The sequence below is a fragment of the Apostichopus japonicus genome, chromosome 19 (assembly GCF_037975245.1).
Source record: "Apostichopus japonicus isolate 1M-3 chromosome 19, ASM3797524v1, whole genome shotgun sequence".
Lineage (NCBI taxonomy): Eukaryota > Metazoa > Echinodermata > Holothuroidea > Aspidochirotida > Stichopodidae > Apostichopus > Apostichopus japonicus.
In genome coordinates this window covers 21,309,085-21,321,525 of record NC_092579.1, presented here as the reverse complement: position 1 = coordinate 21,321,525, position 12,441 = coordinate 21,309,085, and the positions used below count along the sequence as shown (strand labels likewise).

Here is a 12,441-nt window from a genome sequence, read left to right as displayed (position 1 = left end):
TACATTTCAGAACATGTTGTGGATGGTCACCATACTCCTAGAAATTGGGTTCGGCTTTGTTCGGGAGGAGCAGCGGATTGTGCCTGCTTGTTATTCGTGAAACTCCGATACCACGGAATCAAAAGTATTTTTTACGGAGGACGTGGTTCCGTCTGCTTTAATTAAGCGGGAAGATTGTAACTAAGGACTTGAGGTGTAATTCATCAGTTTTGTGTTATTGAAAGAAAATGGCATATTTTGTATATATTTTATCCATCTTTGTTCTATTCTTAATCAGTCTTAATGTAGCTTAAAATTACCAGGAACTCCACTTTAAAGTTGAGGAACATCCATGTTTGAGCCCTTAGAATCCATATAAGCATCGTGATACAGATTTGAGAAATTTCACCTTTTTTCTTGAATATTTTTTTCATATTTTGGCCAATGTCGCTACTTTTTCAATTCTTCCGAAAAATCATATAAGAGGGATAGAGCAATCTTCTCTTGATATATCAGCCATAATGGGCTTTTTAGTTTACAATTTATCTATTTTTGTTCTATTTTTAATTAGACCAATGAAGCTTAAAATTACCAGGAACTCTAATTTCAAGTTGAGGAACATCTATCTTTGGTCGCTGAGAATCCTTTTTCTTGAATATTTTGTAAGGCTTTACCCAAATTTACGCCATCTCTACTGTGCGTCAATTTATTCAGGTTACAATAAAAGTCGTGAGATTGGCCGAAATTTAAAAAAGTCATAAGATTATAATTCTTACAAGCTCTTCAAATTTGGACGAAAAATCGTGCTTCAAATATGTCAGTCTTGACGTTTTATAATGGATTCATAGAGTTCATAAACACATTCCTATCTACTGAATAGTTAGATTCTACTCTGTAGTTGGCTCTTAATACAATGCAGTGTAACATGCCATAAAGATTTCATTTTTCAATTTATATTCGCTCTTTTTAAACAATATTGACCTACAATATATTGATAATATAAGCTATGTCCAAATTATAAACACTATTAATATCTATAGGAAATAATGAAAATGGCGCCATCCCTATTGTCAGGGCCGGACTAAGCGTGTGTGGGGCCCGGGCACGCAATTGTGTTGCCACCAAATATTGGGGGCATATTAGATACTATATCCCCTACCTTAAATATTGGGGGGATATGCCCCCCCCCCCACCATGATCGCCGCCCATGCCTGTACCACAGATAACACCCACGCGTGCCATATCATCGTTGTCGTAAGTAACCTCTACCGAGGTACAATATGGGAGGGGACGCTCCGACATCGCGACGTCTCGTCACAGTTTTTTTTTTTTTTTGCAGAAGGGGTGAAGCAATTCTATTACTGTAAACGAAGCTCTGTTCAATTTTCAATGCACTTCAATAATTTCTATTGTGTACTCATTGTCTCCATGGCAACTGCTTTTTTGGTATGCGATTCACACGTGTGGTTCTTTGCACTTTTGCATAACAAATGTTGCAATATCGTGTCCCAAAAGAAGTGGAAAAATAAACAGGCAGTCCTGAAATTCCTTTTCTTTCCGTATTTATTTCTTGTCTGTCTCTCTTTCGCATTTCTAGTATGTAGAAGAAAAAAACACGGAGCGATTTGAGAACTTGTCTGGTCCTTACAAATGGAACTGGAAGTTGACCTCGCTTAACATCCCCACACATCGTATATATATCAGGATGTTATGAATAATCTGACAGACTAGTTTGCCAAAAACATCGTTTTGACAAGACAGGATATTGCAGTCGATATGAAAGCTAGAGGATATTTTCAAAAAATCGTTTTGCCCTTTGAATGGCCTTGTAACTAAAACAGGTTTGCTTCACCTTTTAAGCCTATTGAAACATTCTGTAATGTGTTTTGTAATGCATATTACAACACAGCCCACCCTTTCCTCCCCAACGTTCAGTAGAACAATTTTGCCAAGAATTAGAACCTTATAAAACCCCCAAAAAATCAAAATTACAAACAAAAGTTTGATTTGACTTTTTTGAAATCACGTATCACTGGCAAGATGCGTCAAGCGCCCTCTTTAAACACTTCTATCGCTCAGTAACAAAAGAAACTTTTAGGGCAACAAAAGGCTTAAAACCTTTGTTCGTCGTAAAAGTTTTTCAGTTTTCTATTGTTCCTCGTTTCAACGTTTTCTAAAATTTCATGGCACATGTCGCGAATCGGTTAAAAACTATTTATATGAAATGACCAGTTAAAAAAACAGCATCTGGCAGTATTTTATCCCCCTCCGTGCCATTTTTGAAGAAAAAATTACGATTAAAACATTGAACATTTCTGTCGCTGAGCATACAACTTCCGAGGAACAGAACCGGAAAACGTTTAAAAATAACAAATGTTTGATTTGACTGCTTTGAAATCACACGTATCCACTGGCAAGATGCGTCGAGCGCCATCTAGAAGCCTCTTTTTTGGTCAGTTTTCAACTTCAGATGAACAATAGACAAGCGAAAAACTTTTAGGACGAACAAAGGTTTTCAAATCTTTTGTTCGTCCTAAAAGTTTTTCGCTTGTCTATTGTTCCTCTGAAGTTGAAAACTGACCAAAAAAGAGGCCGCTAGATGGCGCTCGACCCATCTTGCCAGTGATACGTGATTTCAAAGCAGTCTTATCAAACCTTTGTTATTCATTTGCTATTTCCTCCTTCCATTCTGAAGTTGAAATATTAGAAACGAGCATTATTTCTCATCAGTTGCAGTGGCGCAGTGGTTAGTGCTCTGGACTACAGAGACAGATGAACTCACTGTCATGAGTTCGAGCCCCAGAGAGAGCATTTTGGTCTTTTACCATTTTCTCCTTCCATTCTGAAGTAGAAATATTAGAAACGAGCATTAATTCTCATCAGTTGCAGTGGCGCAGTGGTTAGTGCTCTGGACTACAGAGACAGATGAACTCACTGTCATGAGTTCGAGCCCCAGAGAGAGCATTTTGGTCTTTTACCATTTTCTCCTTCCATTCTGAAGTAGAAATATTAGAAACGAGCATTAATTCTCAACAGTTGCTGTGGCGCAGTGGTTAGTGCTGCGGACTGAGAGACAGAACAAACTACCCTGTCATGAGTTCAAGACCCCACCAAAGCCTTTTAATTTTCTGTTTTTTTGTTGTTGGAGCAGGCGGAAGTATAAAGGTAAGAAACGAAGTCTATTAATTGGAAACCAAAATGGTGTAATTGGTAGTTCCGTCTGCGATGATTCTGAGCAGCACTGTTTCAAGCCCTGGGTGGGTGAGTGCTGTAAAAGGAGCTGGCCACCACCCCTCTACCTGACAAGGTTCCCAAAGCGTTTTTTTATTAAAAACACCAAAGTCCCAACAACTGGATCTTTTAGTATATGATATGCATCCAAAAGTAGCATCTTACCTAATGGTTTTAGTGGTAGACAAAAAAATAAGCATCACAAGGTCCCTGCTCCAATTTCATCTCATGCTATTCTCTTTTATTCTTCCAGTATATTATTCCAAGTAAAAACACATTGTTAAAAACAGTAAACAAAAAAAAACATGTATTATTCCAAGTAAAAAACATCGCCGATTTTTCACATCTTGTTTTGCAGCTTACAAGTAAAAAATTAACCAAAATATGTCCACTTAGTGCAAACAAATTATGCATCTATATCAAACCACCCAAAGAGAGGAGTTTTAGCATTCTCTAGACAGGGGGCAAAGAATAGTGATTCCTTGCCATATGATTTGCAATCCCACTTGACTATCTGACTGATGTAGAGTCAAGTGAGTTAACATTTGTTCAAGAAATTAAGTGCGAACCAGAAATGATCAGACAATTCAAACTCCCTAGACCACAACAAGTGTACTAACCCACTCTTTGGACATCAACCTATGCAGTCACTGATAACTTTTTTACAGTACATAAGTTTTATGGCTTAAAATGGTCTAAAATCCAGAAAGAACAGTCTTCCTTTTATGTGAAATATAGACCCATAGATGTTGAATATGTATGAGCACATGGACATTACCTTTTACCTTTTTTTGAGCTAGCAAATCAGCTCTGCCATCAACCAACCCAATCAATACACTAAAATATTTTTAATACCAAAGCATATCTAGTATATATAGACTACACAGAAGAAGGCAACTTTTCAGAGAGCCTGTTTACCTCCTTGAGACTCAACTAGTGACAACTGCCAGGAATCACTTGAGGTGTGTTTTAAGATCATCCAAAGGTGGTCAGAATTTCACCCTAAGTGACCTTTGACCTCTTCATAGAACATTTAGTTCTTGTACATTTCTGAGCATGAGTATAATCGCAGCTTTAATTTTGAAGCTATGTTAATTGACAAGAATTACAGGCTTTTGGCAGCTGATGACTCCAATTTACATTTGACATCTTAACAGAGCTGCTCAAAGTGTAATGCTCAGTGAGGGGGACCTACCACCTAACTATGACATTTTCACAATGCTACAGATGTTCACTAAACTCGACTACATAGTTTTTGTATTTTGGCCGCTGATGACCTCAATTGACCTTTGACTCCGCTCAATAACTGGAGCAGCCAAAGAATTCAGAGCTGTAAACTTAAATCCTAATTTACATGAAATTCATGCAAGATATGCTTGATGAGTCATCCCATTCACAAGTTGGAACATCACATATACATACGTTTACCTACATACATACATGCCTAGATTCCTTTTTTTGCATTTTGGCTAGGAATCAATCAAAGATTCCTGGCATAGGATACTTATAAATTCCTCTCTTCTGAATTTACAGACTCTTTATGCATTAGATTATCTTTTAGCATCATCACATGACCATCCTTAATGAAAAACCTTTCATAATTTCCATCTGTAAATCTGAGAAAATTTTCAATACAATAACCTTGAGAAGAGCACTTTTGTAAACATGCAAGAGAGAAAAAAAAACAGGTGCAGGGCAGAGATGGTCTTATGGTATTACAGAAGTATTCAAGACTATGCATGAAATCAGTGGCGTAGGAAGGTACTTTTGAGTGGGGGGGGGGCTGAAGACTGATGGCCGGCCTGGGGGAGGGGTCTAAGGGGAGGGGGTGTCCCCCTCCCCTTTGGAATTTTTTTGCATTTCCAGGTGGCCTCAGATGCAATTTGGTGCAATATAGCACACTTCAACCCACCCACTCCATTTTGTATATAATTTTGCATTTTCACCTGGCCTTAGATGCAATTTGGTGCTCCAAATGAGATTTTTTTCTCATTTGGAAATGAAAAAGGGGTTTTCTGACTTGCGAAGCGGGGGGGGGGGGGCGGAATGATACTTCCGCCCCTCCACATTTTGCACTGGGGGGCTGGCGGCCCCCCCCCCCCCCCGGTTCCTACGCCCTTGCATGAAATATAGATAGATTTCTTCAGAAAAAATTCTGCCAAAATGTTCCTTAAAATTTAGGAAAGCAGTTTTTCAAGTGTTTTAAGTACAGCTTTCATACAATATTCTCCATTTTATCTCTTGCTATTTCAAGGGAAAAAAAACTGCATATCCTTAGTGCTTAAATATTTACACACATGGTCATACAATAAAAACAGTAGAAAAGCTTATACATATACATATATCTTTTAAGAAGCTGCAACACCGGTGGCTCAAAAAGTTTGTGATCCTGAAAGTTCTAGACCGGCAGGACTATCTGGTAGCTGGATTGATTCACTTTCCGATTCTTCTTCAACTTTGGTCCTATTTCTAATCCCTTTGGAGGAAACTTCCATCGGCTTGTCTCTTTGGTTTGATGTAGCGTTCGGCACGTCGCTACCAGAAATGGAACAAACTTTTCTGTCTTCTTCTGCCTTCAGGAGGTTATCGTCTGGTAAGCCTTTCCTGATCTGGTCCGAGTAAGACCGTACTTTACTCGGAGATGAGATGGAGGCTTTCATGTCCATAATGAGACTAGAGAAGGGATCTGAATCGGCTACAGGGGCTTGGGATTCCAATTTATTGTCTCTGTCTGATGTTTCGTCATCGTCCCAAATCTCTTCCAAATTTAAGTCTTCTGGAGGTCTCTCGGGGGAGCTGTTCCATGGTGGACACCATAGGTGGTTCTGCCAAAATAAGAGTATGAAAGAAGTTACTAGATAGGAATACACAAGCCATGTAGACGAAAGTACTCTGCATAAAGTGTAGATCATGCATATTACATTTGAAGACTCCAATGAGTCGAGGATAGCCAATATTTTAAGGGCGAACACGGATTGCTTTGGGTGATGGGAGGGGGTGGGGGGAGTAACACTTTCTTGGTGGGAGGGGGTCAGAGCCACAGACAGAGATGTAAGAACATATATTGATTTCCCTAACTTATTTAATGTCAGAAATGTCAAAAAAAATTGTATTTTTTATAACCCATCTACTAGTACAATGTCTAGTATTGTTGTATCAACTACAGTAGTTACAGAATATTATTATAAAATGTAAAAACAATGTAAAAAAAAGAATATATTACAACATAAAGGCCAAAAGTATTTGAGTTGCAATAGATTTACAAGCTATTTTACAATGGAAAGACATGAAGGAAAACTACATCAAAAAGATGACTTTAGGAACAAACTTCAGTTAATTTTTTGTGAACCGTTGAAAACAGTGCTATCAGGCCAGGTTAGAGTTTTATGCCATTTTTAATTTTTGGGGGAACGACCCTTCATTTTTCCGAGGTTCATCAGTTTAGAGTGACAAGACTATTTAGTCTAATACTTTAACCGTTTAGCCCAGTTCCTCAGATCAAACACGAAATCACAAAAAGAGTTTTACCTGTATCAAATGACATGTTTACAGTGGTAGTACAAATTCGTCAACTTTTGGACAGATGGTGTTTAATTTTCATTCAATGGGTGCAAGGGTGTTGTTGTTTTAATATCAATTTAAAGGAACATGCTTTGGTTGAGTGAGTTATTAGAATTTATGTAAAGCAATGGGTTAACATTAACATTTAAGCCTGTACTAGAAGAGCTGATAACATCATCAAGTTAGCCTTTAAAGGAACATGCCGGAGGTTTAGCATATTTTAACGGTGAATAGCTTGAAACTGGATCAGCAGTGTATGAGTGTAAAATCTCAAATTAACCTTGTTCTGGTGGACTACCACATTACTGTGTCTAAAATTCAGCCTACATTTGTCATTTAGGTAGATACTGAAGAAGTGACAGATATGAAGTCATGCTGTCAAGGAAGGAAACATTTCTTTTACAATTTATTAATTCTTATTCTCATTTCATTATCTGACAATAACACGGATGGAGAAATCTACTACATCTCAAACCTGCCCATAATCAGAAAGCAAAGCCAGAATATTAAAGTGGAGGGTGGATGTGGAGGCAATAAGTAAGTGTTAACTATTTTGAATACATGTGCTGAAAGTTTCTCCATTTTGTTTATCATTATATTGATGATAATACTAGAGTTTCTGTTAATGGAAAAAAAAATGCCCAATATCTTTGCATTTGTGTAGCAAGTCAGTCAATTTCATAGCAAGATTCTCTCGGGTATATGGCGCAACAGAGTTCGGAGTGGGTTTAGTGGCACTGGATATGTGTTTTGGTGGGGTTACAGACAAAATCTAAGAGATGGGGAATCTACGTCCCACCCCTGGCTGCATCCACAACAGCAAAATATTAAGTTTCTGGGTGTTTATTTACAAATAAATTACAGGTCTTTAATTGAGATGAAGAACAAGACACAATAACTGCAATGTCCCTAAATATTCCACCAAGACCCGCCCTCCCCCCTCTCCCAAACCAATTCTCTCCTAGTCTCTTTACATGTAGGGTTTCCAGAAAGATCTGACCCAACCCGAAGTTAATATTGATACACCCTTTTCAAGATTTTCCTCTAAATATATTTATATCTCTGGGATTATAGGAAAAAATGATCACTGCACAGAACAAAGCCTTATTTGTCAAAACAAACGTGACACAATGCACATACAATTTAACCCCCTTCCCAAAAAAAATAATGCACAGTTGCATATGACAAAACTAGTGACATGTATAAAATTGTTTCCAATACACTAGTAACTGCACAGCTACTTTCATGATGGGTAAAAAGAGCAATTTGCTTTGCGTGAATACTTATTCAGTTCTAGGAAAAAAGGGAACGAGCTTGATATCCTTACAATATTCACCAATGTACTTTACACTGAATCTGAGGACGAAGGAAATAAACTTGATGTATTCTTTAACGTTCGGAAAATTCCACTCTCCTCAACTGTTGTACTCCATCGCCTTCGGTAAGCCTGAATATTATTAAGTGATATTTCATCACGATTAGGGATACTTCTTTCCGGGGGTGGGGTTGGCAGGGACAAAAAATTTAACAACTGCACTCATTCAATACAAAAACTTGGTATCAATTCCATATAAGTTAGGTAACATCTTCGCTTGCGAACTACCATAAATAGAACATTTTAACTGAATTTAAACGTCCCTGGTTTATGCTTGACACTCCTGCTAAACGTGCTCGGGTTTATTTAGCAGCGAAGTAAATCTTTGTACGCAAGACAGACTCATTGGTTAGTTTAGAAATTCATTCCAACTTTCTTCGCACATGACCATATCTGTGACCCGCTCGCAAACAATAGTCCTACAACCCATTGTCTCCAGCATACTGCTACCAATTATTTTACACAATGTGAGCATCATATCCATCTTGTACTCTCAACGTACCAAACCCAAAAGGAAGAAACTTGAAAATGTACCTGGCTCTTCCTCCTTCTGTACAGCTTTATGAGATTGAACGACCCTTTGACCTAGCATCTTGATCTCTGCTACCAGTCTCTTCACGGAATCCTCTGATTTTACTACGCTGTCCTTCAACGTCTAAGCAGAAAGATGGATTAATAATCAATCACGCAAAGATGGATTAATAATCAATCACGCAAAGATGGATTAGTAATAAATCATGCAAAGATGCATTAATAATCATCATTGCTTACAGATTTCTCTTTTCTTATACAACCCACAGGGGAAATGAATTCCATCCACCAAGATGGGGAATATTTTCACTTTCACTAAATGACGTGTTAACTATATCCCCATAAGGTCTGTCCGTACCACCGTCTCTTATGCTATTGTCGCGTTACAGGCGCAGACGTCACTTACTTTCTTCGTTGGGATCGGGGTAGGAGTAGAAATTTAAGCCCCAATGGATGAGCTGGAGCTTGCGGATTAAACACCAAATGTTTCATCACCTACAGCAGTGGGTAGTTTCACTCAGCATTCTGTTAAACAAATTGTAGTATTGAAATGTAGTGTAAGCAATGAAACTTGATTTATAGTCTACATATTTTGTGGTTTAATGACTTTATTCCACATACTGACAAGCAGAAAATGGCTACAGTTTCTGGGTATTTGACCTTTCACCTATGACATTTACTGTATACCAATCACCCAATATCAAGTTTACAGTACATGGTCAGGCACCTACCCAACAAGTTTGAACCTGATCGGACTTACAGTCTAGGAGAAGTTTGAACTTCCATGACACACTCTTTTGCACAATTTAGACCAATTTTAACTTTAACTCAATTGACCTGTTAACTACAAGCCTAAACAGCTAAACATGTCTTGTTTTAAACTTTTTCTCTTCATTCTCTACATATAATGTGGTTTAATGCCTTTGTCCAACAAGTTGGCATGCAGAAAATGGCTAAAAACCAATTTTTAGATTTCTTGACCTTCGACCTCTTTGACGTCATCAATCATGCAGGCATGAGTTAACATGGTCAGGCACCCACCCACCAAAGCTTGAACTTGACAGGACTTCGAGTCTAGGAGGAGTTTGCGACATACTTAATTTTGCTCACTCACTCACAAACACACACCCATCACGCATACATACATAGAATGGGGTAAATTATTTTGTTTTTGAATAAGAAAACCAGAGAGGTGTTCATAATTTAAACATTATAAAGCTGTTGAAATTCTGAAAAAAATAGATATTACCCAATGCATCATAGGCAAACAAATTTATCTGCTATGGACCTGGATAATCCACTATTTGGACATCCCCAGACAGTGCCCTACAATCGATTTAGCCTCAAATTGTAGCTCTAGTACATTCTCTGGTGGGGAGTGGTGGCTATTGGCTGGTATACTGTAGCTCGTTGTTGGTTGTTTGATGGTTTGTGGGCGGGTGGAGTTATTCAGCATAAGGAAGCATGTATATCTATAAAATATGCCAAATATAATGAACAATCAAGCATTTCTTTATATAATGATGAAGTAGAATATCACTAAAAGCATGCATTAAAATCAGGAAAAATGATAATACTAGGCCTACATTTTGAGCCTTTGTAAGTGGCAGAAGACTGGAATTGGTTAGTTAGTGCATCATTTGGTGGAGGTATTTGGTGGTTGTCGACTACAGAGATTTTGGAATCATTTAATTATCTGGAAATATCGAATACTTTATGTGAAAATTTCCACTATAATTGTGACAAAACAACCATTTTACATTGGTAATTTATTACCCCCAGAGTTCATGATAGCATGGACACTTCGAAGTTCGGACACCTTAGCCTTAAAACACCCCAAAACTATATCTTCTGTTATAAATCACCTGAAAATATACTTGATATGGTGGGAGTAGTGTGTTATATTACGATACATGGCCAAACTTTCTTTCCTTCAAACTGTTTTCACCTTGTATTCCAAGAAGATTCTTCGTGATTGTGGAACTGGTATTTCTTTGCTAGAGTAGTGGGAAGTTCGTACACCCGGCCCACAGTGTGGCGCTGGTAATAAACTTGGTGGCTCAGTTGCTCTTTCAGTAATTATAACAGACTTCATAGATCTCCGTCATTTTATTGACAAATATGTAAGTACAGTACTTACTTGCACACGGGTCATTTTGGAGAGAAAATAACTGTAGCTTTGAAGTTTTTTGTGAAATTGGCTGTAACTATAGGTTGTCATGGTGAAATCATGTATTTCTTAGGGGTGTCCGAACTTCGCAGTGTTCCGAACTTCGCAATAATGACTATACTGGTTCTTTAATTGCAAATGGATTTGCCAACTTTGCTTGACATTTTGAATTTTGTATCCCATATTATGTGTTTGTAAATATAAAAGTGAGCAATTGAACATTGTGCTACAAAGTATCATAAAGTTCAACATTGAGCACAAAAAAAATATGCTCACATCAGAGTCATTATTTCAACCAATTGGTGACAAATGATAATTGAGCACAGTTTACATTAATTAATAATAGCCTAGCACAAATTCAAATTTTTGACAACAATGTGCAGTGAACATTTTTAAGTCACCCTAACTTATGGGAATGTTAATGTGCTGTCAAAATTTTACGATTTTTGTTTGCAATTTTCATACAATTTATCGTTTTGCCGAAAATAGGTCACGACATCTTTGCCGCCCGATATGCATATGCACTTATATCGCCTACTCGTACGTTTACTAGCCTAAGTGCATACATGCACTCCCTATTTCTTGTGAAGCATAGTTACCTCATAATTACAATAGTAAATCATGTATATATGAATGCTTTAAATAAAGGGATAATAATCACTTAATATGGTGTATGTCTAACCTTGTCCCAAGTGACTAAATAACCGTCATGTTTGGATGATTCTTACGTCTTCCCAAAGCTGGTTCACATAAAACGTGACACACATGACAACCTAGGCCCTAGTAACACAATAACGAGTTACATAAGGCCTTGGCTGAAAAGCAATTTACGAATGAAATCGAAATGGATGTTTCATGCTCTAGTCAAATCAATATTACACAAGAGGCATAACTTATGCACCCTGCTAGGTTATTCTCCATCTATAACTTTGCCTCTACCAACATATCAACAGAATGGTGATATTTACTAACCTGAAAAGAGAGATTAATGTCAGGACTATTTCGGAGACACAGTTACACTACAAACTTTATTATTGGGCAACTGCGCCCTCTCAATCCGTAGTCTGCTATATCACGTGAAATTAATTTTGAAGGGGCTGGGGGGAGGGAGGAGGAGGGGAGAGCTCATTACAAAAATCTTATTCCATTTAAATGATATCAAAGATTTTAAGGATTCTTCATGTAAACTAAGAAAATCTGGCAATTTTATACATTACATATTGACCCACATGTGCTTAATTTGCTTGTTATTTTTGTTATTGTTTTTCGTTAATTATTAGTTTTTTGGTGAGGGGTTGGGGTTGGGGGGGGGGGAGTTTTGTGCCCATTACAAAAATCTTATGCCATTTGGGTGATATTTTAAGGATTCTACATATACACTAAGAAAAACCTGGCAACTTTTTACATAAAATGAACCCACATGTGCTTATTTTATTGATTGTTTTTCGTTAATTAGTACATTGATCTTCTGTAATGGTGACTGATTTTATATAAAAGGGAAATCTAAATAATTGCTTAACATGGCCTTTGCCATGGAATTGTTGAAAGAAAGCAATTGTAAAAAAATGATATCTGAGTGGTATTTGGACACATA

General features: G+C 37.5%; 1 long non-coding RNA gene across 2 annotated transcripts; it reads right to left on the bottom strand.

Moving 5' to 3' along the window:
- Positions 1-3,424: 3,424 nt before the first annotated feature.
- On the bottom strand, positions 3,425-11,800 carry LOC139959602 (uncharacterized). 2 transcript variants are annotated; one of them, XR_011790181.1, is made up of 5 exons: positions 11,509-11,800; positions 9,927-10,149; positions 9,084-9,202; positions 8,681-8,801; positions 3,425-6,035 (listed from the first exon to the last, which is right to left on the bottom strand). It is a non-coding gene; the product is annotated as an uncharacterized lncRNA (long non-coding RNA). The 2 variants fall into 2 exon arrangements; XR_011790180.1 differs by having other exon boundaries at positions 11,530-11,799.
- Positions 11,801-12,441: the final 641 nt, after the last annotated feature.